The sequence below is a fragment of the Spea bombifrons genome, chromosome 3 (genome assembly GCF_027358695.1).
Source record: "Spea bombifrons isolate aSpeBom1 chromosome 3, aSpeBom1.2.pri, whole genome shotgun sequence".
In the NCBI taxonomy this organism is placed as follows: Eukaryota; Metazoa; Chordata; class Amphibia; order Anura; family Pelobatidae; genus Spea; species Spea bombifrons.
Genome location: NC_071089.1, coordinates 26,618,902 through 26,646,493, shown reverse-complemented (window position 1 = coordinate 26,646,493; position 27,592 = coordinate 26,618,902). Strand labels below are relative to the sequence as shown.

At 38.8% G+C, this 27,592-nt stretch overlaps 1 protein-coding gene across 5 annotated transcripts in view; it reads right to left on the bottom strand.

Annotated features, from left to right (window-relative positions):
• The window catches only part of SLC8A1 (solute carrier family 8 member A1), a 199,281-nt gene that overhangs the window by 146,261 nt on the left and 25,428 nt on the right, over window positions 1-27,592 (bottom strand). For 3 of the 5 annotated variants that reach the window (XM_053460154.1, XM_053460155.1, XM_053460156.1), the window contains exon 1: window positions 7,148-7,282. The exons of 1 other annotated variant lie outside the window; for it this stretch is intronic. The gene's annotated coding sequence lies outside the window, so the exon portion shown is untranslated. Of the gene's footprint in view, window positions 1-7,088; window positions 7,283-27,592 lie in introns of those variants that run through there. One more of the 5 variants, XM_053460153.1, reaches the window with a different exon arrangement.

The following is a 27,592-nucleotide window of genomic DNA, read 5'->3' as shown; positions in this document are numbered from 1 at the left end:
CGGACTTCGTTATCCTTGTATAGAAGAAGCATCAACAGATGCTCAGAACTATCTGTTAAATTTCAAAAGAGAGGCCGAAAAAATATACAATACAGAGAAAGCTATGGAATTACATAAAACAATTTGTCAGCGTCATAGCGTATCGAATATTGTAGAATATTTTTTTACAAGCAATGGTACGTGTTACATGCTATAGTGTAAAACCAATGTTCAATCCTTTTTCTTTTTTAACCCCCAAATGTTTATATTAAACAGTAACTACCATATTTTCATTGGGAGAATAAAAAAAACCCCATTGTGGCTAAATAACTTTTTAACCCATTTAACTTTTCTGCTTGATACCTGCATCTTACCATACAGTCTAACGCAATAGGGAACCTATAGGGTCAGAGGCAGAGAGGTAGATAAACGTAGAGGTGGTAGCGGCTGATACCATGTGGGAATGTAAACATGCATGGGTTGGCATAAAGGTATCCGAAATCTAAGACAAGACCAGGGATGGAGTCTTTACATTAGGGAAAATGGGCCAACTAGATGGGCAAGATGTTTCTTATCTGCTGTTAGTGTTTCATATTGCCATGTATGGATTCTGGGTCAGCCACGTAGACTTGGATGTTGTATATGTTTCACACATGAAGGCCGAAACCTTGCTGAAGCCCACCTGCCGAGCTATGCTACAGTCTGTAAGTTTACCTGTAAAAGATCACCAACAGTTTGTAGAACTCACAGGTGTCCGGTTTTAAATGGTCTTCTTCTCAGACCTACATATGCCTAGGACTAGAAGTTTCTTTTTTCCACCCTTACCTGAATATCGTTTTCTCCTTAATTTTTGAAACAACTATTCAGCTTCAAAAAAATCCAAATAGCCATTTCCTCATTGTAATAAAAGAGGTGCATTAAAGAAAAAGAAAAAAGACTATAAATGAAATCATTTTTTTTCCAACGTTGCGAACTAATACAAAAATCTGACACATCTGCTTTCAGTTAGTAAAAATACTAATTCTCTGGTTAACTCTTTCTGTGGCAGGGAACTGAACAATGCTATGCCAATGGTAATGAAACTCGTCTGGCAGGCAAAAGAGTTAATTCAAACGTATTACTTTATTAAGTTGAATCCTCTTGTGTCCAAAATGACAAAATCTAAACATTATTGTTACTAATCCAAAATTGTGTTCTTTCACCATAAAAATCAGAACGTCCAAACGGTAGAAGAAAAAAAAAAATGCTGACTTTTTTTTTTTTTGCTTAAAATCCATATTTCTTGGGCTGTATATGTTTGAGATGTTGGCTCTGAGTTGGGTCTCTCGGCTGTGATTTATAGGAGTGTCTGGCTTTCTTATACAAGCCGTTAAACACATACTCCGCGACAATCTCATATGAGAGACGAGCATGTATGTGCAAGCTGCAGTCTTCCAGCTCTTGCTGCGTTTCAAAAAACGCCAATCACCCTCAGGCATTCCTGGGCCAGGGGTAGTGAGAGTTGCAATTCAAATAATCTAAAGTGAGCGGGTGTGGTGTGAAAAAGTAGTAGGGATCCTGCTATTGTTTCGCTTCCCTTTACACACCACGCCAGACTAAAATTTATCGCAAACTAGCTCACCCTCCCCATCTGCCGCATGCCCTGTTCTTGGCAGCCTCCCCAAGTGCTGCTAGCCTGACTGCAAAGGATGAAATCAGTATGCATTTCTACTTGAATATATGCATATGTATGGCCGAGTCCATGTACACACACATAGTCATTTAAATGCTGTACGCTGACCTTGCTTGGCATTAGAGATGTAACGTTTCTGGAAATTATGATGCCATGGATTTTTTTTTTTCTGTTTTATTTTGGAGAGGAACATTTGGGAAAATAATTTGATGCTTATGTACATACTCAGTTCAGGCAACAGCCTGGATTTAAGTCGTATGGGAATGTTTTAAATAAACAAATTATTTGATTTTTCTCGGAAAAAGAAAAAAAAAAGCCCCTGGAAGGAATCCCTTTAACCGTAACTTTAACATGCCCATGGATGTTAGTAGGAAGTAATGTTTTAAACACACCTCTAACACTCAAAGGGTTAAACAGTTACTCGTTTTAATACCACAAGTATAAAACAGGTGTACTCGGTTGTATGAATGCAGTAAAATGGCCTATCATCATTTAATCAACACCATTTTTAACATTATGAATGAGTCCTGATCACAAAGTCTACGGATGTTCTTTACTGGTCAGCCACTGGAACCGATAAAGGAAATGGAATATTACAGCTGAGTAAAAAATTCTGGATTTTCTTGTTTTTGTGACGAGTATTGTAATTATGATGTTGGCTGGGAAGACCAAGGGCGCACCTGACTTGTTCTACACAAAAAGACTCCACCAAATAATAGTATTTCAGGTCAGGTAGAGTCCGTGATTATAGAGTTTGGGAAATAAACAAGTATTTCAAGGCACCCAAAATTTGTATAGCATATTGGCATTATTATATTTATCTTTAAAGTTAAACTTAACTATCACTCTGAACAGACTAAAAGAAAAATTAAGTAAAAAAAAGATCACTGGTGCATGTGCCATCATTAAAAATATGAGCTTTTTTCTCTCTTCTCTCTTTTTTTCTACATTATCTTTCTAACACTTTCTCTCTCTTGGTCTTTTCTCTCCCTTTCTTTCTCTATCTTTCCTCTCTCCCGTCTTTCTTTAGTCTCTTTCTAGTATTCCCTTACTTTCTTCACTCTTTCTTTCTTCTCACTGCCTTTCTTCTCTCTCTCTTTCATCTCAGACAGCCTTCTCTTCCCCACACACAACACTATGCGGCAGCCTATTCCCTCACAACATTTGACAGTCCTTCAGATCTCTTAACACAACATTATGCAAGGGACCCGCCTGCACAAAACATCATCCAGCAGCCCCTCCCCTCTCTGTACACGTTATCTGCCAACCCCTCCCCAGCGCACAACATGATCAGACATGCCCATTTCTCCTCTCTACACGACAATGACTGACTGCCCCTCAATTCCCCTGGACAAAACATGATCTGGCAGCCGGCACATAATGGGTACAGGCCTGCATGTATGTTTGTTAGTAGTTAGCTGTTTGGAGTTGGGGTAATGTGGGGATCTTAGGAGGTGGATAGACTTTGGGTGAAGTTAGGATGCTTTATTAGGACCATCTACTGATGTCCCTACATTTTGTGCAAAACAAGTAAGATTACTTTCCAGCTCCCACCTGCCTCTTATTTCCAGAGGCAGGTGCAGGGGCTGATTGCCTTAAGGCAACCAGCTCGGGTCACCAGCCTGGAGGGATCTGTGTGGGCTTACCCCATGGGTAGTGCCGCTGGGGAGCCCGTGTACTACAGCATGTAAAGTAAATGGGCAAGATCTCAAGTACGTGTAGGGCAGTTTCCATCGGACTTGGTTGATTATGTGTTTTTAAAATATTATCACGTTTTATTGATTTCATTAATTATGTTTACGGCTGTTTAATAAACACCTTGGCCTCCATCTAATTTTTTGGGCAAGGGAATGCAACATTTTATTGTACTGGAATTTGAATTGTAGCTTCCTGGCTGCAATGCAACTCTTGCTCAACAAGAGACAGGGGAGGACTAGTGCCTTTTAGCCAAGTGGTACCCCCCCCCCCCCACAATATGCCTAGGGCTGCAGGTCTAGGGTACAGAAAGCCCTCTGCTGCATTGCCAGGGGCTTTCCAAGGATGAGCACTATGTCTACGCTTGAAAAAGAGTAGATAGTGTCTGGTCCGTCCTTAGGGGTTGAAGCCCTTGGTCAGTCTTAAGGCAGCACCCAACCGAAATATACCAATGGTTGCCATACTATTGTTGATCATAAAATCAATAGCATGGAAACAACTGGCCATTTTCACCATTTATTAAAATTGGTCCAATAAAAATATAATTATTTCAGGCTATCACAAGCTTTAACTGTAACACACAAGTTAATTTACACTACTTATTATTTAATCAGTTTTTCAATGCAAAAGGTGTTTATATACAAAGTCAAACGAGCATATTCTTGCGAGAACTGTTGTACTACTAGTTAAAACAACTGTCATCACTAATTACTTAAAATTTGCAGCATTAATCATGGACTTAATTTCCTTATTTTTCAAGCAGCTCCAGCACCAGGTCCGACCTCCTATTTCAACCGAAACCCTGCCAGCCATCAGTTTGTTCTTAAGCTCCAAGGAGACAAGGTCACTTCCTATCTGGCAAAGAGGGCTCTCGATCCATACATTCTAACAAATGCACATCTAATACGATTTTAAAAATGACTGCAGGATTAAAAAAAAAAATTCAACCATGTGTGATGACAGTATATTTATCTTTCTTTTATCCCTAGATAGTAAGCTTATAAGGAAGGCTCTCTTTACCTAATGTATCGGTTTGTCTTAGTCTGTCAATTCTAGTTTTGTCATACCCTTTGAATGTATATATTGTAAGAAGCGCAGTGTAAATAAAAGCTAATTATAATAATAATATTAGTTTTTTTCCGTCTTGTATATGTCATCTGTATAAATTGTTAATTTTACAAAAAAAAAGAAAAAGAGAGTTACATAGCGGAGTCACTTTTGTATAGAATACACTTTTGATCCTACGTGTCTAGTTACACAGAGCTTTTAAAAGAGCAACATGTATCTAGCCCCGTGGCAAATAAGGGGTCAAGTTCGACTAATTGGAAAGACACCCTGCTACAATATGAAGTCACTTGACTTGCCGTGCCTGCATAGTTGATTAGGTTTCATGTATTGTTTTCTTTTGACATCTTAAGGTACAATGCAAGGGGAAAAAAACCCTTGAGCCATGAATTGTAACTCATGTCTCTGCAATGGGGAATACCTTTGCTGCAGCCTGTTCTTGTCCTGTTCTAAGCTATATTGAGCTACCTTCTTGAAATCTCATTTTTAGGTAATAAAATCCAATAAAGGCGAGATGATCCAATAAATAAAACGGCAAATCTGGAAATATTGCCCTGTCTGCATTTTCCAGCCTATTCATCCCTGGTGATTTTTTATGATGGAAGGCTGCAGGGTAACATACCTTATTGCGTGCTCCCCACGTGTGCTAGCACTCGAAAAAAGACAGTTATCTGCATTGACGGATTTAACTATTTCAAGTGCTGAATTACTAGCAATCAGATTATTCCTTTTTATCAAAAACCTCACCCATTTGAAGAGGTTCCTCCACTCCATGCTTTCTCAATATGACAGAGATGGTGCAGAACTACATCAACAGCAATTTTCTTTTAACAATGTATCAGCTTTATATTCTAAACCTCTGTATGATCAAAGACAATTAATGGAGAGGAGGTAAATGATATACATAGTAACTGCACAGATAATATACAAGAATCCAAGCAGGTAACAGTGGCTACTTGGAAGGTGATGGGGAATGGGGTGGCCAGTAACAGCTGTGATGGGATATAGTAAAACCTGTTGTTTGACACAGGCAGAAAATGAATGAATTCCACTCAAGCTACTGTATAAAAAGCCTGAGTGTCTGGGAGAGAGCCCAGGGGCCAGTGATCTGCACAGCTGTACCCACAGCATGGAGTACAGGAGAGCAAGGAAAGCCTGTTACATGAAAAGGGAGCACCCTGGAATGAACCCTTAGCCTCCCTGTCTGGTCTGATAAGCAGCCTGCCTGAGCATGATAGGGGTTGGAGCACACAGCAGCTGCAACGCCAGATCATGGCTATCCACCAAAAGAATGCTATCCGGCAACAAAGAGGTTAAACATGGCACAAGACCTTCAGTCTCCAGCGATCTGCAATGAGAGGCTGATCTTTCTCTTAAAGATGGAGAGATACAAACTCGTATTCTGGGCGATTCATCAGCGGAGCTGCAGAGGCTGCCGTCAAAGCCCGAGGAAGGTTTAAATGGCAAGACCCATCCGCAAGACCCATCTAAGCCTCCGAGTGCCCGACCTCAGGCTGCCGTGTCCTTAATGCAAGACGATCGTGCACACGCCGCGCTATCACGCTTGGTACAAGACTCCATCCACATGAAGCCTAAAGGATGCAAGAGATGGCTTACCCACTGGAGCATACAAGTACCCGGCAGGCAGAACGCACGCGATTTACTAAGTCATCCACGCAAGAAGAATCAGGGACACGTCCTTCTCTCTCCACACTATCCACGGACAGACTATCAGCCGAGACACATTGCTACCTCCAGGGACCGCACTTCTCACCTCCTCCCACCGCAGGAATAATAGCATAGTACTACTCCACGTCTATCCCACGGTCACACCAGCGGAGGGGGCTAACCCTTCCACTGCCACGGCGAGCTGACAGCCCACTACAGGCAAAACCGGCAGCGAACGGGTTAACCAGATCTGATGCATTAGCAGCCCCCCCCACACTTCAAACAATTACAAATCTCTTCTTATAAATGAAACCTCATGCGAGTAACAACTATAATTCTAAAAAAAATGAAACATCACAAAATGCAAGAATGAAATGTGGAAAAAAAACACAAAAAACAAGTATGTATATATTTATATATATATATATATATATATATATATATATATACACACACACACATTGTATGTATGTATATATATATATATATATATATATATATAATTTCTTATTTTCTATATTAACAAGTGTCAAATCCAGCACCATTGAAAGTTCTGGCTGTATAAACTGGGATAAAGGCTGAGTGATCTGGTACTAACTGGGAATCCTTGGGAAAGAAATGTCTCAATGAACAGGTTTTGAAGCACATCTAATGTGTGAGAGAGCAGCCGACGTTTCTAAGGAGAATGAGGCTTCCTCTGTGTGGACCCCGGGTGATGGAGATCATTCATGTAAACGGACAGCTTGGGCAAACCGATGAGACCATTTCCCTTTATTAATGCACTAATCGTATTAGCGACTTAATGAGGACGCTCTTCATAATCGCCCTGCAATAAAGGCTATGGGGAGGGGGTATGAATGGGGGTTTGGGTTAGATGGGGTATCTGCACCACCAGGGCATCTAATGTATGGGATCACAGACAAAGCATGTAAGGGGTAGAGCAGATAGCTAGGCTGCGTGCTTCTAGACTTCACCCAGATCCAGATCGTCCAGATCCCCAATGCCATACCTTGTGTTCTCCAGAGTGAGTGGCAGAGTTGTGATGGGGAAAAGTCCTTTCACACCCACCTTTAAATAGGTCCAGATCAGGAAGAAGACGCCTTGACCATAACGGAAAGACAGCGAATCCTTGCACAGTGTGCCATGCACAGCTCGCCCCTACCAGCAGACAGAGGAAGCACACTCACACACTCACACACTCACTAACACACACTAACACACACACACACACACACACACACTGATGCTATCGGGAATAAAGTGCTGATCCTCCGATCAGGTTCATCACATTCAATGTCCTTCAAGATCCCTTCCTCAGTCTTTTAAAGAAGCAGCACAGGGGGCGATCTCCTTTCTGAATTGGAAAGAGTTTGTTCTTTCTTTTTCTCCCTTGTAAGATGTGTCCTTCTCTCTCCCCCCTTCTCTCTCTGCCTTTCCCAGCTGTCTGGGGCTGGTTTAGAAAATTTTCCGATTTCCTCTGGTTTGTGAGTGAGGGAGAGCTCATGACTTGCAATGCATCATGGCTGAGTGCCAACCCTCCTTATCATCACTCAGACACTCCCATCACAGTCATCAATTACTGCAACTTCCACTCGCAGGCTTGCAGTTGCTGTTTGGGTTTGTGTTTTAACCAAAGGGTCTTAATTTTGCGTTTGGAATCAAATTGTCTATGAATGGGGTCCCCATGATGCATTGTAAATAATAAATATTTTAGTGGTTAAACAAAATTGAGGACTTCTTAATGCTTAACTTTCTTTAAAATGTATTTATGTAAATATATTAACCTAACAATTAACCTTAAATGTATTAACCTAAAAATATAAGACACTTATCAGTATAAGAATACTGCAGCTGTAGTTGGAAGATCCTCCTATACAATTTATACATATTATGCACTTATATCCCACACACTGCTGAAAGCTGCATGGTCCCTTTAAATTCTCATGGTGTTGCTCAACATGATGGGGATTATTCTGAATACTCCCGTATGCACTTGCCGCTCCCTCACCCCCCAGCTATTTTCTATGCACGTGACGTACTTACCAATAGGTCCAGAGCGGGCTTGGCAAACGCTGCAGGCAGGGCTCTATTCAGATACCACCAAACATGCGCGGCAAGCACTCCCATTGATTTCAATGGGAGCTCTTTCCTTCCGCAAAATACGTAAAGGTGCGTTCTTCTTTAATGGGGCGGCATTGACTTCCGTTAAAATCAATGTGAAGACTTGTGTATTGGGGTCTTAACAGACCCCTGGATACAGTGTTCAGCGGAGCCAGTGCTGGAGCTGACCGGAGATGAGGACATTGCATACAGGGAAATGCATTGGTCAAGCAGGGCATTTAGCTGGGGGGTGAGAATACCCCATGCATTTGTAAAACGGACCACATAAACATTTAAAGGGACCACGCACCTATCATTAATGGCTGGAGTGTCCCTGTAAAATATATGATAAGCAATAAATATATATGTAAATTATATATATTATATATATGTGTATGTGTGTGTGTGACTGTAGAGCCCCAGGGAGATGGGTTCCTGGGATGGAGCAAATGTAGCGCCACAAGGGACAATCCTACTTTCGCCTTCACTTTACAACTCACTGCAAATCCATGCTGGCTTTTGAAGGTTCGTTCCGAGACTTTTTACCCAAAAACGTTTTATTGGTGGTTACAGCAAGAATTGGAGTCATGACATCAGATAATAAACAATGGGATAAGCCATGTTTCAGTTATTGATGTAGTGCATCATATTTCTGGGTGGGGAATAGGATGTGGAGAGTAATCACGTTTGATTTGACACTGTATGAGTATGAGGGCTTAAGGTATTGCACGAGAGACCATCGTCAAAACACATGCTTTTGAAAACCAGGCTAATTTGATTTTGTTAACTTACAGGCAGAAGCTAAAGAGTTCTAAAGTATCGAAAATGTTTGCACCTTTTCATCATCATCTAGGAGGGTGAAGATCCATTCTCTGGGTCAATCCAAGACCCAAATAAAGCCTGCAAGACGTGAAGGAGATGGACTCGCTCAAGCCTCAAAATCATTGGGATGGGGAGGCAATTCCCTATGAGCTCAGGGCAAGGAGAACCCTGAAAAGAAGGTCCTAGAGAAGTGACTTTATTGACCCCCAATTTGGGGGCTTTGTCACTATTTATCTCAAGATTGATGGTGATGGTGGTTTGATCTTTAAGTTTAGAGACCTCCAGGAGGGGCCTCTTCAGCGAATGAAAATTGGGAAATATAATGTACATTTGATTTGTTGGCCTAAACTCTCTGATGTAAAGCAATAGCAAACAAGCCCACTAGAAAAACAAAAGGTTGTGAAGAGAGCTGCACATAGTAGTGCTTACAATTAGTGAAACAAGTTAAAGCAAAACGTATTGGTACATTTACCTCTAAGACTGCAAAGTTCTGCATTCTGTTGTTAAATCAGGACTCTACTGACACATCGGTCCACAAACGATTTGGTTTTAATATTTTATATTAAAAATTATAGTCATGCTCAGTTTATGGACGCTTATAATAAATAGGTGGGTTAGTTATATAAAGTGCATGCTTGCAAAGTTGGAAAAATACAACTTCAAACCCATTTAAAACCATAGACTGGTGATTCAGGACTAATGTATTTCTTCTTCCGAAATACGTTTCTTACTGCTTGATTTCGCAGATAACACCTTTTATGTGCTGCATGTTTGTGTATCATGTTTAGCTGCGCATTTCTATCCACTACACCAAAAAGCTCCTTCAAAGAAAACACCACAGCGGTGCCATGAATGAAGCGCACCTGAAATGAAGTTATATGACATTACGTTTATTTATATAGCGCCAGCAGATTCCGTAGGGCTGTTACAATCAGTGAAATAGTTTAAAGTCACACACGATAACAAACTGGTACAAAAGGAGAAGAAGGCCCTGCTCTTGCGTGCTTACAATCTTGTTGACCCTAGCAACTATCTTCTGGAGGACTCATACAGCAACGTGTGCAAGCACATAGGCCAAAACTTCCTGTACCATATAGATGATACAGGCAGCTACATAGGAGACCTAGCTGGTAAAGGGTGCCACGTCCACATTCTCTTATATGTTAAAAAGCTGGTGGCTACTGTAGGGGGACACTGGAGATATAGCTCACCCGTGTCACTAAAAACTCTAGGTCTTGTATTAACGTAGTCAGCAAGGGTCTCCAGGACAAGTTTTAAGCAATAGGTTAGTCCTAAAGAGCTCCAGTAACCACACAGGCCTCATCCTGTCTTTTTCTTTAACCACTTCTCTTATTTTTGAGAAATAGGAAAAAAAGAGATGCGTGCCGTCACACAGAAATCCTTATCCTTCACACCATGCTGGCCTTCATCTCCTGTATTGAAGATGCCGGTTCACCTACCCTATTCAATGTTGTAAGTAGAGCATTATATGGAGCATTATAAAGTCCTAGTACTGTTGGATACCCAAACCTTTTAGAGAGTATTATGAAAATCATGTGTCTTTATTATAACCACACATAAACAAAATGTTCCACTAACATAACTAGATTTGTCTCCATTGACTTCTGTAAGAAGTGTGGTTATGAGTGTATACAGTGGCTGTATGGAGATCATTTGTTACACTTACACATGTACGACATTGTTATCCTTATCAATGCAGTTATAACAACCACTATAATGGCCAGTAACTGGTAAACTACTTAGACAATCCTTACTGTTCCAGAAAACAAAGTTATCTTGTGCAATGTGGCCAATAATTGCCTTGGAGATGGAAATTAGCTGTTTTTGTAATCATTCAAAAAGTATATTTTAAGGTCAGCCGTTTCCTTTAAAGGGACTATTGCCAAATAAATATAGTTTCCAAAAATAAAGAGCATTGCACTTTCTGAAGATAAAATGGGGGCTTCGATGCTTAATTAAAATCAACATAATGGCATAACTATTCTTATTTAGAAGCATATGGCATTGCAAAATAGACCAATCAGCAAGAAAATGCCATTTGTTGCTATGGTGATTGCTCTGCTTTGCACCAGCATAGGCCCTTATACATAACCCCATTAATTCAAAGGCAGACCAGCAGTATGTCACTGTCATAAGGGACCTCCAGAGATCAGTCCCACTAACCAGGGATCAGCCACCGGTATGATGACCACAATGGCCATTGGTCATATTTAATTTTCACATGTTGCACGCCAGCACATGCAAAGTGCTACCTTGTAACATACAAAATGTATAGGGAATCTATTACTCAGTTTTTCCTTTAACATACCGCAGGTGGTACTTTACACATGTCATCGAAAAATAGAGACCCTAATTATCAAACACTCAAAATAACATTGTTGTATCCCTATACGGTTTATACCTGTAAGTCTTTTAGTAATAATCAAAGTTACTTTTAATATTACTGGGTATTAATAGTGAATGTTTAAAAAAATACATTATTTTCACAATTATTTATGGGCTGTGATGTTATTTTGTACCAAGAGACCACCACACAGTAAACTGACCTCCACATAATTATATATATATATATATATATATATATATATATATATATATATATATATATATATATATATATATATATATATATATATAGGTTCTTATGGAGGAGAGGGGGAATTGACTTACAGAACAGTCAGTAAGCAGATGCCAGAGTGGAAAATCAATACCTAGAAACCTGTGACCAAAATTTCGATTTGTCTTTTTTTACTATTCACTGAAGGATATTTCTCATTGTATTTTACCTAGGAAAATAAATGTCCCTTATCATGCACCCTGGTGCATCATTTGATGGGATTTGGGTAACACAATCAAAAGGGTCCTCTGCCAATATGTTATATATATATACGGTATATATATATCAGTTTATTTTTCTAATTCATGTCTTTTCTCTTTTTGTCATTCTTGTCCGGAATGTCTGTTTTTCGCATGGAAGAACCCTTTGACAAAGTAGCTGTGGGACAACTGACCTTTGGCCCATTATAAATCACGTGTCCTAGGCTTAATCCAAATTTATTTTCACTGACAGATGCATATGGCGCCAGACTGATAAAATCACTAAGAGAAAGACGCTTACTGTTTTAAACCCTTTTGCTAACGTCACATACCTCATAGATGCTATGGTCTATATATGATATTATTTTTTTATTATTATATTTTTATATATATATATATATATATATATATATATGTCCTCTTGTTATGTTACATATTACTTGTTATGTACCGTCTACCCTTTGTACAGCAATGTGGAATCTGATGGCGCTATATAAAACAATAAATATTAATAATAATAACTTTGCCGCAAACATAAACTAGGTGACAGAATCATTTTCTTGAAACCATTTTAAAAATACCATGCTTGCCTAATCGTGCTTCTTAATGGAATATCACCCTTTTTTCCATTGTTACCAGTGAATTTGTGGCTGGGTGAACAACAGTCTATTAACATGAGGTTATATTCCACTTGTGGTCATATACAATCATAATAAGAATCGGATACTGTTATCCCTTTGTAGACAAATATTCTATATTAAAAATATAATAAAGTACTCATACCGGCATGAAGGGGCCATGCTTATGTGTCAGTGTAAATGGAAGTGTGCTTGGTGTCATACCTATCAGAGACTGGCTTGCTCTCTGTAAACTCAGATTATATTGCAGGTGGGTTTGAAAATATGTCTCATCTCCTCTGAATACCGTCTAGGGGGTTTAATGATGTCCTTCATTATTGTAATTATTGCACACAATGGCCAGGGGAATACCTTTAGTCTGTCCCTTTTACTGTGTGTCTAGAAAATAAGTCTCCTGATGAGTACTCATTTATCAATCCATTTGTCACATTTGATAGGACGACCTCTGTAAAAGAAAGCTATTGCTTCAGAATATTTAGTGTTTTTTTTTCTGGCCTAGTTAAAAATGACCTACAAAATACCTTTTTGTATTTCTTGGGGCTTTGCTCATTATGAACTCAATACTGGAGCTGAAGTTTTTATTAGGCATTGTAGGGAAGCGTCTGATATGCTATGTGATAATGTTCTGAGATTAAAATAAACATTATATATGTACTATATATATACCCACCTTATGTAAACCAGCTATCTTTACATCCTATTTTTGAGACCTGAATGATTATTCCTCCATTATTGTTAATTTTCCACCATTTGGGAAGCTCTGATGGATGAAATCACATTATATGGCATCATTGGACACCATGTTATACTTTTGACTACCAGACTGTCTGGACTTTAGCCAAGTAGCCATCCAAAGGAGCACAGGGTCTTCCTTTTGGGCTGCCATAACAAATTAAAGAAGAACATAATAACTCATATAGTTCCTCTGCTTTATATAGTAGAAATACTCTACATCTCAACCAGTTGCATTATTTTAACTAATCTGGCCAAGGCCGATAGTCTTGGCTTTTGTCCCTACTGGTCCAATGGGCCTTTTTTGTAGTTTACCAAACAAGATATACATGTCTCATGTCTCTTGAACTCTAGTATATATTAGCTTTGCCTAAGTACAATATTTGGGACCCTACGGCCCCTAACTCTGTCCTTCCCCACCTGATGTCTCTCTAGGAGACCCATTTGCTGGGTATGAGTATATCACATGTGTTCTACAAGCATAAATGTAACAATAATGTACATGGAAACAGCATGAAGTGTCTTTATGGATATCATTGTGTAAATGCCTTATTCAGTTATATAAATATCCCACAAAGTCACATAAAAAGCATTAGTATATCACATCTCCAAGCCATCCCATTAAAGCATAAGTGCCCCTCTTTAGATAGTTGAATTATTGGGCTTGCCTGTCTGCCAAGGTGTGTTACTTGCCAGGTGGTATTTGAGAAGTGAACAAAAACATAGTAGTCAAATATCGGTGCTAATGTGTTCAAACCATGACAGGCGCCTGTGGTATGGATGACCCCTTTTACAGAACATCTCTGTAATGCTTTTCATATGACAGCCATTTAATTGTTATTTGCTTATTTTTGGCTAACTTTCCGTCTAATTTTCCTCTTGTGACTAGTTATTAAAACTGCTGTCTGTGGTTAAGCAAAATAAAACAGATTCATATTTATTTACAGAACAAACGTCTGAATTGAAATAAAGCCAGAATTAAATGAAAGACTGAAAATCATATTTTATTTGTATTTTTTAATGTTAAGTGTTCCATTTTGTGATTCTTCATGTTTATATTTTCCAGCTGTGACATCAAACCTACCTCCAAAGGCACAGAAAGGGTATTTCATGCAAACAATACCCCATTGAAGGTTGCATTAGAATTCTCTACCTATAAGCCCGAATAAGAATTTGGAACATTATTATATACTTGTGTGATGGCCTTATTGGACCAGGACGGCCCTGAGAACTGGACCTTTATCCGGGTTGTTAGCTGCCCCAAAAAATGTTCAGATTCTTGTGTCTACAGGCAGAGATCCCTAAACATTATTAATCAGCTGAGAAAATATATATGTGTAACAGTGATACATGTAACAGTTATAATATCTGAGATACTTTATTGAGTTATCTTCTGCCTTAAAACAAATATAATACATGTAAATGTTAAGGACATCTATGTATAAATATGACTATGAATTGCAGGAAATGTTCTACATTAAAAAAGAAAAAAAAAACGGATATTCACACTGTCAGTCAACAATTTCTTTACTAAATTTATTACTATTAGCTATAAAATTTACCATAGGTATGGTCTATTATTTATTCAAAATTACCGGTATAAGACTTATTCGCCGGCTGAGAAGTGATTGGCTGGGAAACAACATAGAAATAAAACAAGTTAACCAATAGAGTGTTTTATACGTGATTAATCATCCATAATACATTTTTATGTAGGCAAAAGCACAGTAGGAAAGTGGTGCTAGCATTAGAGGCACACATTTTTATAAAGTCATTCTAATCAAATTTTGTTTTGCAGTAGCAATAAACAATATATATTCAGAGGTGGCTGACTGTATTAATTAAACTTGAGTAGTTGACAAAACAGGGTTAATGTATTTTTGGGTTGGCTACTGTGACATTGGGGAGGTCCATGCTTCGCCCAGAGGTGTGTGATAAACGAGGGAGTGTCAGCAGAAGTATGAGGTCATATACGCAGAATAGTTGCATAATAAGGTATGTACAGATGATTTATGTCAATTAGGGAAAATTATAGTATTCATTCCATTTATAAATTTAGTACAGGTAGTAATTCTTATTGCACGTAATCACTCATTAATCCTTTGTGCCTCTCGTGTCACATGAGGAATGTTACCTTATTTGCAGACTGATGACAATGGAAAAAAAGTATTAAATGTTGTGAAAGTTTCCATATTACCAAGCTGAATTTAGCTTTAAATAATTGCAAGACTAGCTTTTTATTTTGTGTAATAAAATATAATCCCTATTAATTTTTCCCATTGATTTCCATGGTACAACACAACACTTCTAATTTTTCTTTACATAGCCCCTGGTGGTCCCATGGTTGATGCAGACCCCACATTCATTCACAGAACTAGAACTTTCATATCATCAGGTTGCCTTTACTGATATATAGATGAGATTTGGTAGATAACCTTACCTCTCCACTCCATCAAGTGAAGGCTGATATCTATATCTATATATATATATATATATATATATATATATATATATATATATATATATATATATATATATATATATATAAGCATGCCCAGTGTGCATTATCCAGCCCTGATTTAGTAATGGTGTAAACGATGCATAAAGTCCTGGTTAGTCTAGACATCTTGATGGCTACATAATAAAATCCAATTAAAACACACAAGAAAAAAATCAAAAGAATGTCTGGCATTGGCCACAAATCAAAGCTGTTCAGAGGGTAGCTGTCCTCTTCGCAGCCTTTCCTTTTTCCATTTATTAAAAAAAAAATATTTTAGCTCTAGGCTCAGATACTAGTGGACAAACATTGGTGGGAGGCTGACATTGCCCTTTAATATGGAAGAGACAGGACGATTCAATATCATAATAAAAATGAATATAATGAAAAATAATAATAATTATAATAATAATTTTCCTCCACCTTAAAAATATTATTATTGGTAATATGTACTTTTACTTTTATTGATAGAGAAATCATTCAGAATTCAGAATCATTCATTATTATCTATTCTTACAACTTTTTTTCAGGCAAAGTGAATCCTAGTCCTGTAGGGAGAGAGATGGATTTCCCACGGTCAAACTGGGCTTGTGTCCAGGAGCAGTAGAAACAAACAGGTCACTAACCAGACTTAAGCAACTCGCTCTGGTATTTACCATCGAACCATAAATGTTGTCACATTGTAGCATTATCTTGGAACGCTAGACACAACTAACTATCGTATAGCTACATTTAAAACATGCATTTCATACTATATGGAAAATATGTCAGCTGTAGATGGACCACAGCTCCTATGATGTAAAGCTAGTCTAATATAGCTGTCTGAAGACAGAGGATACATGTTTATGAAAGGCAATTAATAATCATATCGCAAAATCATTACAAATAATGATTATAAATAAAATGTGACTGATTGAAAACAGAACAAAATGCATTATTATTTTTATTAAAAATGCATTATATATATATATAAGAAAGTAGTTAATGTGTTGGCTCTGTATAATATGTTGTTCTGCATTTATGGTATTCAGCAGCACTATAGATCTTCCTTCTAGAGTTGTGCTGGTAAGTGGTGTCACATACATTCATAGCTTTATTCTTGATCCATTTGCTTGCGATTGTTTTTATTTTTTAGGCCATATATTTATACTGCACACATTAGATGACAGTACCTTTATTGTCATATGACCTTGACCAGTGTTTAATTGACAGATACAGATTTGGACAAGCAGGCCTTTGCGTGGCACAAGTATGGCTGGAGGTGAAAACCAATGTCTTAGGGAATTTACATGCCCGCAACTGAAGGAAAATGCCATCCAAGAAGTGGAGTTAGAGCCATATCTGCTCTGTTCATGATCCAAGATCCAGTTAGAATGAGCCAGGTACTGGGCTCGACCACTTAACCAACTATACTTGAAGGTTTGTATACAGCTGTATTAGTGGTTTCGGACTTTCCACATTTTTTTGTGAGAAATCCAAAATTAAGGCCTGAATGAATGGGAGAAAAATACTTTTGGTAAATTTATATGCATAATGCCTCTGAAAGTTTATAAACATGTAAGAAAATATAGATTTATAACAAGATTTGCAGAAATTTTTTATTTTTTTTCTCAATACCCTTTTAGTTGCAATTATACAGTATAAATATGTGTCTCTAGCTTTTGGCATTGAAGAGTTACAGTTGAGCAGTTCAGATCCTCTTACCACTTACTCAACTGGAATATATAAACAAGGCAGTGATTTGGCAAGAGTTAATAATTGAACAAGACAAAGTTCTGAAATATTTGGCAAAACCCTATCAGTGTTAATTGGTTGGAAAAAAACAATAAAAGTGGTTGAGCAGCAAATAATTCTACTTGTTTATTGTTTGCAAGAGCCATAAAGTTTGAATATATAGAGAGATTTGCTTGGAGACGTAAAATAATTGCATAATAGCAATAAAACTCAGACTGCACTGTTGCTGGTGTCAGTTGGTACAAAGCAATCTGGGCATTTAGACTTTAGGTTTCACAGCTCACTAGTTATGTGGCTTAAGGTTTTGTGACCAGAGTTAACTTATCCCTTTTATCCTAGAAGAGACCTGTGCATTATCTGTGTAATGTGCTCAAGGTTGTTAAAAGCCAAGACCCAAATGATAGGTTGTATGGGCCCAGCCCTAGGTAGCTGACGGAGGGGGCCTGTGACCGATAAGATACTGGTGGCGATGGCGACCCTGGATGTGATCCCTTACTTAGGTTTATTCACATAATGTATTACATCTTTGCACTGTTTATGCCTGCCTATATATATTTGATTGCCTGAGTGATGAGTATCAAATAACTTGTTGCTTGGATACTAGACATGTGCACGGCGAGCGAAATAGCTTCTGACGTTTTGGCCCATTTGTTTGTCAAGCAGCAAATTTTGTTTTCCAACCGTTTGTTTCGGATGAAATTTGGAGGTCTTTTTCCCAAAGGAGGAGGTCCCTGACACCTTTGGGACCAGGACCGTAGGAAGGGTGAGGCAAGAGAGGCACTCGCCTCGGGCGCAGCTACGAGGGGGGGGCACAGCCGCCTGATCAGCAGCTGCAGCCTACAGGACTGCAGGATTGTGATCTCCCCTAACCGGCCCAACATTAGGGAGCGGGAAGCAGACCTCGGCTTCCGTACTTCCTAATCACTATGCGCATAGTGATTAGGAAGCACTAAAGCAGAGGTCTGAAATGATAGACCTTGCACTCCCACGACAGGACGGAGGATGAGAAAGGTAAGAGATGAGGAGAAAGGGGTGTAAGGGCAGTGTATGTGTTTATATGTGTGTTTGTAAGCTGGTGTGTGTATGTGTATATGTGTGTGTATGGGCAGGTGTGTGTAAAGGCAGTGTGTATGGGCAGTCATGTGTAAGGGCAGTGTATGTGTGTGTTTATGGGCAGGTGTGTGTAAATGCAGTGTGTAAGGGCAGTGTTAATAACATATCCTCTGTAAAAAATTGCTGGGGGGCACAATTCCCAATTTTTCTCTCAGGCGCAAAAATAGCTAGCTACAGCTCTGGACTCTCCTTTCATTATAGAAATTAAAAAATAAATGGCCAACTGTCTTAATAAACTAAACTCTATCAGGAACAGGGGGAAAAATGTCCGCTGCAGTCCCTGTAATACACTACAGTACATTTTCTGCACTAAAATAAACTATTAATTAACTTGCTGTATTGTATATGAGTAATGAGCATCAATCTCAGCCTCTGCTAAGTTAACTGTCACTGTCTCACGTTCCAACACCCATCAGTATGTAACTGCTGCTACTGACAAGGTCAAATGGCGTCAGCACACTTATATATCTAAAGCTTGTCCCCTCCCAGTGTAAATGCTGATTGGCCAGAGTGAAAAAAAGTAAGGAAAAACTCCCACAGGTTGTTGGACCCATCAATCATAGACATTTCTATCAATTAGACCACCCCCCATTTTTTTTTGTCTACCTCTACCTATCAGTCATTGATATGTACCCTCCCACACACAGTCCCTCCCACTTTACCGCATCAACGAGCGCCAAAACGGCTTGTAATGGGGGCTACACCTGGCTATGAATCCAAATGAACTTTCTGCACTTTTGAAATTAATTTTTTGTCAATTACGTCAGAGATCACCCTTGTTTTAGTTGATTTGAACAAACACACAACGTTCGTACAAAAACAAAGGCACAAGTGTATTAGATACATTATTTTAGAAAGTATAAATTTGTTTCCATATAATAAATACATTTTAAAGTGAAATTCTCACTTTTTGTGAACATTGTGTATTAATAATCTCCCTGTTAACTTCACAGGGCTAATTTAAAAATCACTGCAAACGAATCAGCCTTTTTTGATGCAGCTAAAGTGACAGACAGATCCCATACTGAGTATAAAGACCGATATCGGCTTAAATCATGGGAGTGATCGTATTTGGATGCCTGGTTGTGCATGTGTGCTGAAAAACCTCTTTCAAACGTCTGGTTTGTATGTGATTAGATCTTCAGAGGAGAGAATTAGACGACAGATTGCTTAATAATGCATTTAATGTTGTATTTTTTTTTAAGTGGAACAGCACCTTTAATGGATGGTTTTGCTCTGAAATAATACAAAACCAAGCATTTCCAAGAGTGTTAAAATTCTGTTTTTTTTTATATAAAGAACAGCTGCAGTTTATGTTAGTAGACTTGGTAGGGACAGGCTAGAAGCAGTAATTGGATTTCTCTATGCATCTTACTATGCTGCATAATATGACAGAATCTGATTGATTCCCTGGCTTGCCATCCATCTTTGTAACACAGCGTGCAAGGCAGTCCTCTACAGCTTAACCGGTTCTCAAGCTGAAACTATATACCCCTGTGCTGCCAGATTTAAGATGGTCCATAGTGTAAGGAGGTAAGCGATCCCTCTCAACCAAAGACAGGTCCCTGATCGAGACTTCTGTCTCTGGACATTATTTGCACCTAGAAGTATCCCATGAAGTATTTAATTATATCTTAAAATAAACGTGGTATTTTGCTTAAACGTAATACATGCTTCTACCTTAAATAACTTTTCAGCTATAATTGTGATTATTAAAGGTGCTGGTCCACGTAGACAAACGTTAACGTTGTACTCCATAGTATACAAATTATATTTAGTAAATGCGGTGACATATCCTGGCCTAGGCCGACCAGGGGGACAGGAGTTTCCCTGCAGCAAAACCGGGCGCCAGTTATCCTCTTTAGTGATCTGGCCCCCCTAGTGTACTACTGCTGAATGGGTCATCCTAAATAGACTCCATTAAGAGACAGTGCACCGGGATATGACATCATATTCCGACGGAATGGCGGCCGTGGAGGAGGGCGGCAATGGTAAATACAGCATTGAGTAGTTATGCCATTGTTTTCTTTCACCTGAAAGTTTAATCATATAAAATCAGCACATACATTTTTGGAAGATTTAATGCTGCATTTAGTTATGAAAGTGTTAAATTCAGTAGGTCGATCAGTACCGTTAAGACGGCGAAAACCCTTACCATTATCAATATATTTTAAGACTGAGAGGCCAGACCACACACGAAGCCATTTATAGCATACAAGTTGTCTATGCTATATGTCTACGGAGAACCCTAAATGTGGTCCTTGTAACATTAAGGCACAGAGTAGACACACAGCGTGAGTAAATATATGTCTTAATATAATGTAAATTAAAGATAAGGTAAACAATGAGGAGGTTACCTACAAGACTTTACTGCAATTTACACCCATGTAAAGTAGGGATCTGGTAAATTAAATATAGATATTTTCCTGTGGAGGCTTTTTATCTGTTCAGTAACAATTTGTGCAAAACTACAAAGTTAGACAGTATGTGATAACAAAAAATAACTGATGTTTCAATCATTCTTCATCATTCAACCGAGCATACCTAGACTCTGGTCCCAAATTACGTTGGTAACGGGATGTAAATGTATTCTTCAGGCATGATCTGCTTTAACCCCTAATGACAAAGCCCGTACATGTACGGGCTCAAAATGCATTGTTTTCAATGGGTTTAGGGACCGCCCATTGTCCTTAAGGGGTTAAAAAAGCTAGAGCGGTATTTTTGTAAGTTGTTTGAAAAATGCCTTCATTGATTGATGTTGTGGCTGCCTATTTGTGAGCAGACTTAGAGTTGTTTCCTTGTCATCCCTCAGGTGTCCTACTTCCTAACACCAAAGTATGCATGAACATGAGAAAACCCTACTACCTGATCCGTCACCTACCTGTGTTTTTAGCTCCTGCTTTACAAATATGGCCAGATAACTTACTACACCTACATCACCACCACTTTTTTAGGTGTGGAGCTTTAGGGAATCAGCCCACTCCCACATGTCTACTCATACTCTCCCTATGACCTGTCCATAGGTCTTATCATTGTTTTGTTTTTTTTGAGAGCATGGTATGTGGTAAATGGCTTGTAGGCTAAACATTATCAGGAAAGACTCATATCAGGAATCTCAAAATGTATATCTTGGAGAAACATTTAAATACATAAAGGGAATAGAGAATGGAAGTTTATTTCAAAGCAGGAGAACTGTTAGAACAATCATATTTCATAATCTGAAACTAGAGGCTAAGAGACATAGATGTAATGTAAAAAGGTTTTACTTTACTAAGTGAGTGATACAGCCTCCCAGAAGTGGCGGAGGCTTTAAACATACATGGGATAGACATATGGCTGTCCCAAATCTAAGATGAGACCAAGGCCTGATTAACGTTTTAGGTTTTTCAGAAGGAAAAATGGACAGACAAGATGGGTTCAATGGTGTCAATTTCTAGTATCTGATATAATCTCATAAACATGGCATTTATTTTAGTTTGTTTCCATCAAACTTACATATAGTTGCTCAGCATTTTCTAAAGGATGAACTTAAAGTTAAAATACTGGCTAAGATACTTGGAAAAAAAATACTATGGGGAACAGGATGCCACTTTCCACTTACTTAAATGGTTTCAGAATGAGGTTCAAACTGTTTAACCACATTATTTAAGAATATTTTATTCTGCTGAAATTAGGTTGCATGCATTTATTTTAATAGGTTTTCAATCAGTGTTTGAATGGAAATAGATTCCTTCCATTACAACAACGGAAAACTGGGGTAGGCAAATATCCCACGTAATGGCAGCAATCACGAATATAAATGTTTATGATGGCTGCATGTGGTTGAAAACCAGCCATAAATTAAAGCCATTTGGAATCTGTCACACAAAAAGTATAGTTGTGGAAGTATTTTGTCCGAAGCTCTGCTATACATAAACAAATTTGCTTATAATGACTTGTCACCATTTTTATGGGCTTTTGTGACTTAAACCAGGTTTGTGGTTTTACTGATGATGTAACTCTCACCATTAAGCTAATGGTTACCGAGAATTCTACGAAATATTTCCTTAATTTTAAGAAAACAATTATATCTCCATTTAGCAGATTATTTGTTAATGGGGTGGAATGGGCAGAAAAACACACAGTGTCGCACAATGACCATTTTTTTTGCCTTCGGACTTCCTGTTAAAGAATCCTAAAAAGATCCTAGGATCATGGGTAGATCTGATGAACTCAAATGCAACTTGCAGTCCATTTTAGATACCAGTAAGCAAAATCTCCCATAACTGACTCAATATCTTCAAAGGCCTACACTTACGCCCTTTAGCGTTACAGATAATCTCGCAGCCATGGGTGGCGCCATGATCTATGGCGCTGCTTTGGTAAAACAGAGATGATACCTATGTAAGCAAACATGGATTTATTATAATGCTACATTACTGTACTGTCTATTTTTAAGTTAAATGTACGTATAGGATTTTTAGGTTGAGTAAAAATTAGGCCTAGCCCTTGTGTTACAGATGCCTCATCCCTCCAGTGCTTTTACTTAGGGCTCTTAAATATGTAAAGCCTCTTTATTCTTCTGTTACGAAAATACACCACGCGACAAACTTTTTGAAAACTTTTTAATATGATAAGAAATATGTCCCGGAGCCTGTGTTTAAATAGAGAATATACTATGAAGGTCTTTACTGTTGCTTCACCCCCCAATTACAGATTCACATGGGAAGGATAGCTAAGATTCATTTATCTGGATTCCTTCTATGCCAATACACAAGGTAGTCAGCTGCTTGTTTGGCACGGAACAAGACTGTGGTTAAATGTTTAACTAATTACAATGGAAAGATTACTCAAGGAAAATGAGTAATCTTCTTTAGGTGTTTCCTTGAAAGAAAAGGCAAAATTAGTGGGGCAGTGTATGGAAAATTAAACTGGACTAGGCCCATGGGTTGTTGTGCATAAACATATATTAAGGAATTTTCCATTGCTGAAAGAACATTTCAATATTAACGCGTACATTAATAATAATTGCCATGAAACAATCCAGGTTTTAATGAAATCAGACATAGCAAGGCCTGGGTATGGCGAAAGGTTAATTCAAAAGAAGGAGTCATATTTAATGTTATGGATGTTATGAACTAATGAACTAAGTCTCCTATGATGATGATCAGCTAACCTTTTTTTGCTTAAGTTCCTTCAGTGGCCAAATATAAATATTCTCCTTGATAATGGTGTGTTAGTTTAATCTATCCTGCTACCCAAAAGATATTGTTATGTTCATATTATTTTATAAGTGATTGGCGGCTACTGAAGGGTTATTAAATAAAACAAGAAACAAATTCAGATCATATAATCCTCAATCCAACATAAAAACATAATGGGTAATGTTATCTAAAGTTGAAATCCCTGAAACTACATCAAAGGGAGCTTAGCACACACACACACACACACACATATTATATAGATTATATATATATATATATATATATATATATATATATATATATATACTGTATATTCTGTAATTAACACTGTTCTTTGCTTTTAAGGAAAAAAAATGTTCCAAGCACATTTCCTCCAGTAAAAACATAACCAATTTTTTATTCCAGTTTTAGACTTTTTGCAATTCTGATGATTGCTCTCATAAATTACAATGGTTTTATTATGTAAACTGGATTTACAGTTTAGTTCATTAATTCATGACTAGATTTCCATCAATTGCAAATTAAGCAAATAGCTGTGGTAGGATGGATAAATGTGCACTCACAGGGGCTGTACAACAGTCCTACTGGGGCCTTGTCTGACAAGGCGGCATTGATATAACCAGGGGCTGGGTCAACTGCCCCCCAGGCCGCCCTAAATGTTAATAAAATGGCCGACGAGTCGCCGATGCGGCCGCACGACCACCATGGCCGTCTTTAATCCGGGAGAATTAAACCCGAATTAAACCCGCATTAACCGTGATTGCAGGGGTCGCAACCCCTGTGATCACTTCCACTTACAGCGACAAGCAGGTAACCAGCGGAGTCATGTGACTTTACATCACGTCACATGACTCTGTTCCGTTCCTGCTTTCCCCGGTGGTAAAGCCTGTTCTGGTGTGTGTTCGGGTGTCGGTGTGGCAGAGCCTGTCCTGGTGTGTATGTGTTTGGCTGCTGGTGTGGCAGAGCCTGTCCTGGTGCGTGTGTGTGTTTGGTTGTCGGTGTGGCAGAGACTGTCCTGGTGTGTGTGTTTGGGTGTTGGTTTGGAAGAGCCTGTCCTGGTGTGTGTGTGTTTGGGTGTTGGTGTGGCAGAGCCTGTACTGGTGTGTATGTTTGGGTGTCGGTGTGGCAGAGCCTGTCCTGGCACTTTACTTTCTGTAGGAATAAATTGAACTATAGTCACGTTAAAGGACAACATTTTCTAGGCCCAGAAATCAGTGAGCAGAAAAGTGAAGGTTTTGTGTTATTTAATCTATTTCAATCTGCACATTTTATTAAAAAGGATTAGTTGTGTTAAATTGTGGCTTCAGGCATCCTGTGTATGATGACTTTTTTTTAGTGTACTGACGTACTCCCAATCTCATCACATTACATCAACATGTGTTAGAAAATCAAGAAAAGATGGGCATGGATGGTGGGCTGATTCAGTGGCACAATGGGCCACTTGACTAGACTTGCTCCCCAGACCGTAGACAGCCAGCCCTACCCTGGATATAGCGACCCACATTGCAATTGACCAAACATCAAATAAATCACTTTTAAATAACCCCAGTAAGAATCCAGTCATGGCGGATACTTTTCCATTAATAGAGACTTGCATACCGCCCATTACTGACATCCTGTATGGCCATTACTGAATAACAAGGGACAAAAAGACCTGTTATTTCTATAAGAACTTATTGGGACTCTAAAAACCGGAATAATTGGACAAAGTATTCCTCTAGACCAGACCTGGGCAAAGCACGGCCCGCGGGCCACATCCGGCCCGCTGAATAGCTCGGACCGGCCCGCAAAGAGTGTCCTGGTGACTCACCAATGAGTCCGGTGTCCCCCCCCGCCCCGGTCACTTACCTTAAACTCCTGTGTTGGAAGCGTTTGTCTCGGGTGCCGGCGCTTTACGCTGGGCGCCGGCATATGACGTCAGACGCCGGCGATCAGCAGTGAAGCGCCGGCACCCGAGACAAACGCCTCACGCTTCCAACACAGGAGTTTAAGGTAAGTGACCGGGGCGGGGGGGGGAGATCCTGAGAAGGGGGGGTTAGGGAGTTAGAGGGGAGATACTGAGAAGGGGGGGTTAGGGAGTTAGAGGGGAGATACTGAGAAGGGGGGTTAGGGAGGGAGGTCTTACTGTGTGTGTGTGTCTTACTGTGTTTGTGTGTGTGTGTCTTACTGTGTGTGTGTGTATCTTACTGTGTCTGTGTGTGTCTCACTGTGTCTGTGTGTGTCTTACTGTGTCTGTGTGTGTCTTACTGTGTCTGTGTGTGTCTCACTGTGTCTGTGTGTGTCTTGCTGTGTCTGTGTGTGTCTTACTGTGTCTGTGTGTGTCTCACTGTGTCTGTGTGTGTCTTACTGTGTCTGTGTGTGTCTCACTGTGTCTGTGTGTGTCTTACTGTGTCTGTGTGTGTCTTACTGTGTCTGTGTGTGTCTCACTGTGTCTGTGTGTGTCTTACTGTGTCTGTGTGTGTCTTACTGTGTCTGTGTGTGTCTTACTGCGTGTGTCTTACTGTGTTCATAGCTTATTCAGTTATTGTAATAAATATTTTAGCCCATTTTTTAGCTCAAAATATTTTTTCCTTTTCTTTCTCCTCTAAAATCTAGGTGCGTCTTATCAGCAGGTGCGTCTTATAGAGCGAAAAATACGGTATGCACTCCGAAGCCTTGTTCATTTTGTTCACTTCTGTGCTGTGCTAATAGTTATTCAGGCCTTACTTATTCAAGCACCTCTACCAATGACGTAGGCTTGAATAACTTTATTAAACAGCACATAAGTTAACAAAATGGACAAGGCTTCGGAGTTTGTAGTTTGTAGAGGTCTGGCCCTCTAAAACCATTCCAATTTCTCATGTGGCCCCATGGGAAAATTAATTGCCCACCCCTGCTCTAGACTGACCAGTCAGGCATAAAGTATGTACTAAACCATCTTTAGTTATCTGAGGTGGAGGGCAAGTTGCGGGGTTGGAAACATAGTGATTCTGGCACAATGTTAAAAAAAAAATGGTCTTATCGCCATGACAATACCGACCAATTGAATAGTCCTGCTGATTGTATTACATGATCATAATTTAAACAAAATCAATTTTATCCATAAACCCCAATGTTTTGATTATGCAGCTGCTTTAAAAATGTATTTTCCTTTGGTTCTATATTATAGGAAAAAGTAGCAATTTTGAGAATATAACCACTGTGTGTGAAGTCATACTGATTCGCCTAATTAATTATTCATCCATTTTAATGCTTGTATTTAAGATTGATATGTCCTATGCAAAAAAAAAATATACCCAGCTCTCCAGAGATATAATTCTGATTCACTAAGCTCTAATAGTTTAGGTCATAAATATCTTCATAATTAGATCATTTACCATGTTGGGCCTGCAAGTAGAAAATGTTCCCCACAGAGATGCTCAAATGATGATATAGATATTTCAAATTTATTTTCAGAGCAACGAGGGGAAGGAACAACCAAATGGTAAATAATATATATTATTATTAGTTATTGTTTTATACATCGCTGTACAATGGGGCACAACAATTAGTACATTAAATAAACATAAATAAACAACAGGCGAGGAGGGCCCTGCTCAAATGTAGAAATACATTCGGCCCATCTTTTCTGCCATCTATTTGCCAAATGCCCACCCCATGCAAGTTTTAGCTTCCTTACTGTATTAACCTCTAACAGTTTTACCGGGATTCTGCTCCACCTATCAACCACTCTCTCAGTAAAGTAAATATACTGTAACTGTAGCACAAATACAGCTGCCATATATTTACTAATATTTCATGTCATGCTGCTTTTGGAGCTTTATAAAATAAGCTGTCATCAGAACAATAATTACAAAATATGAATTAGCTATTGTGT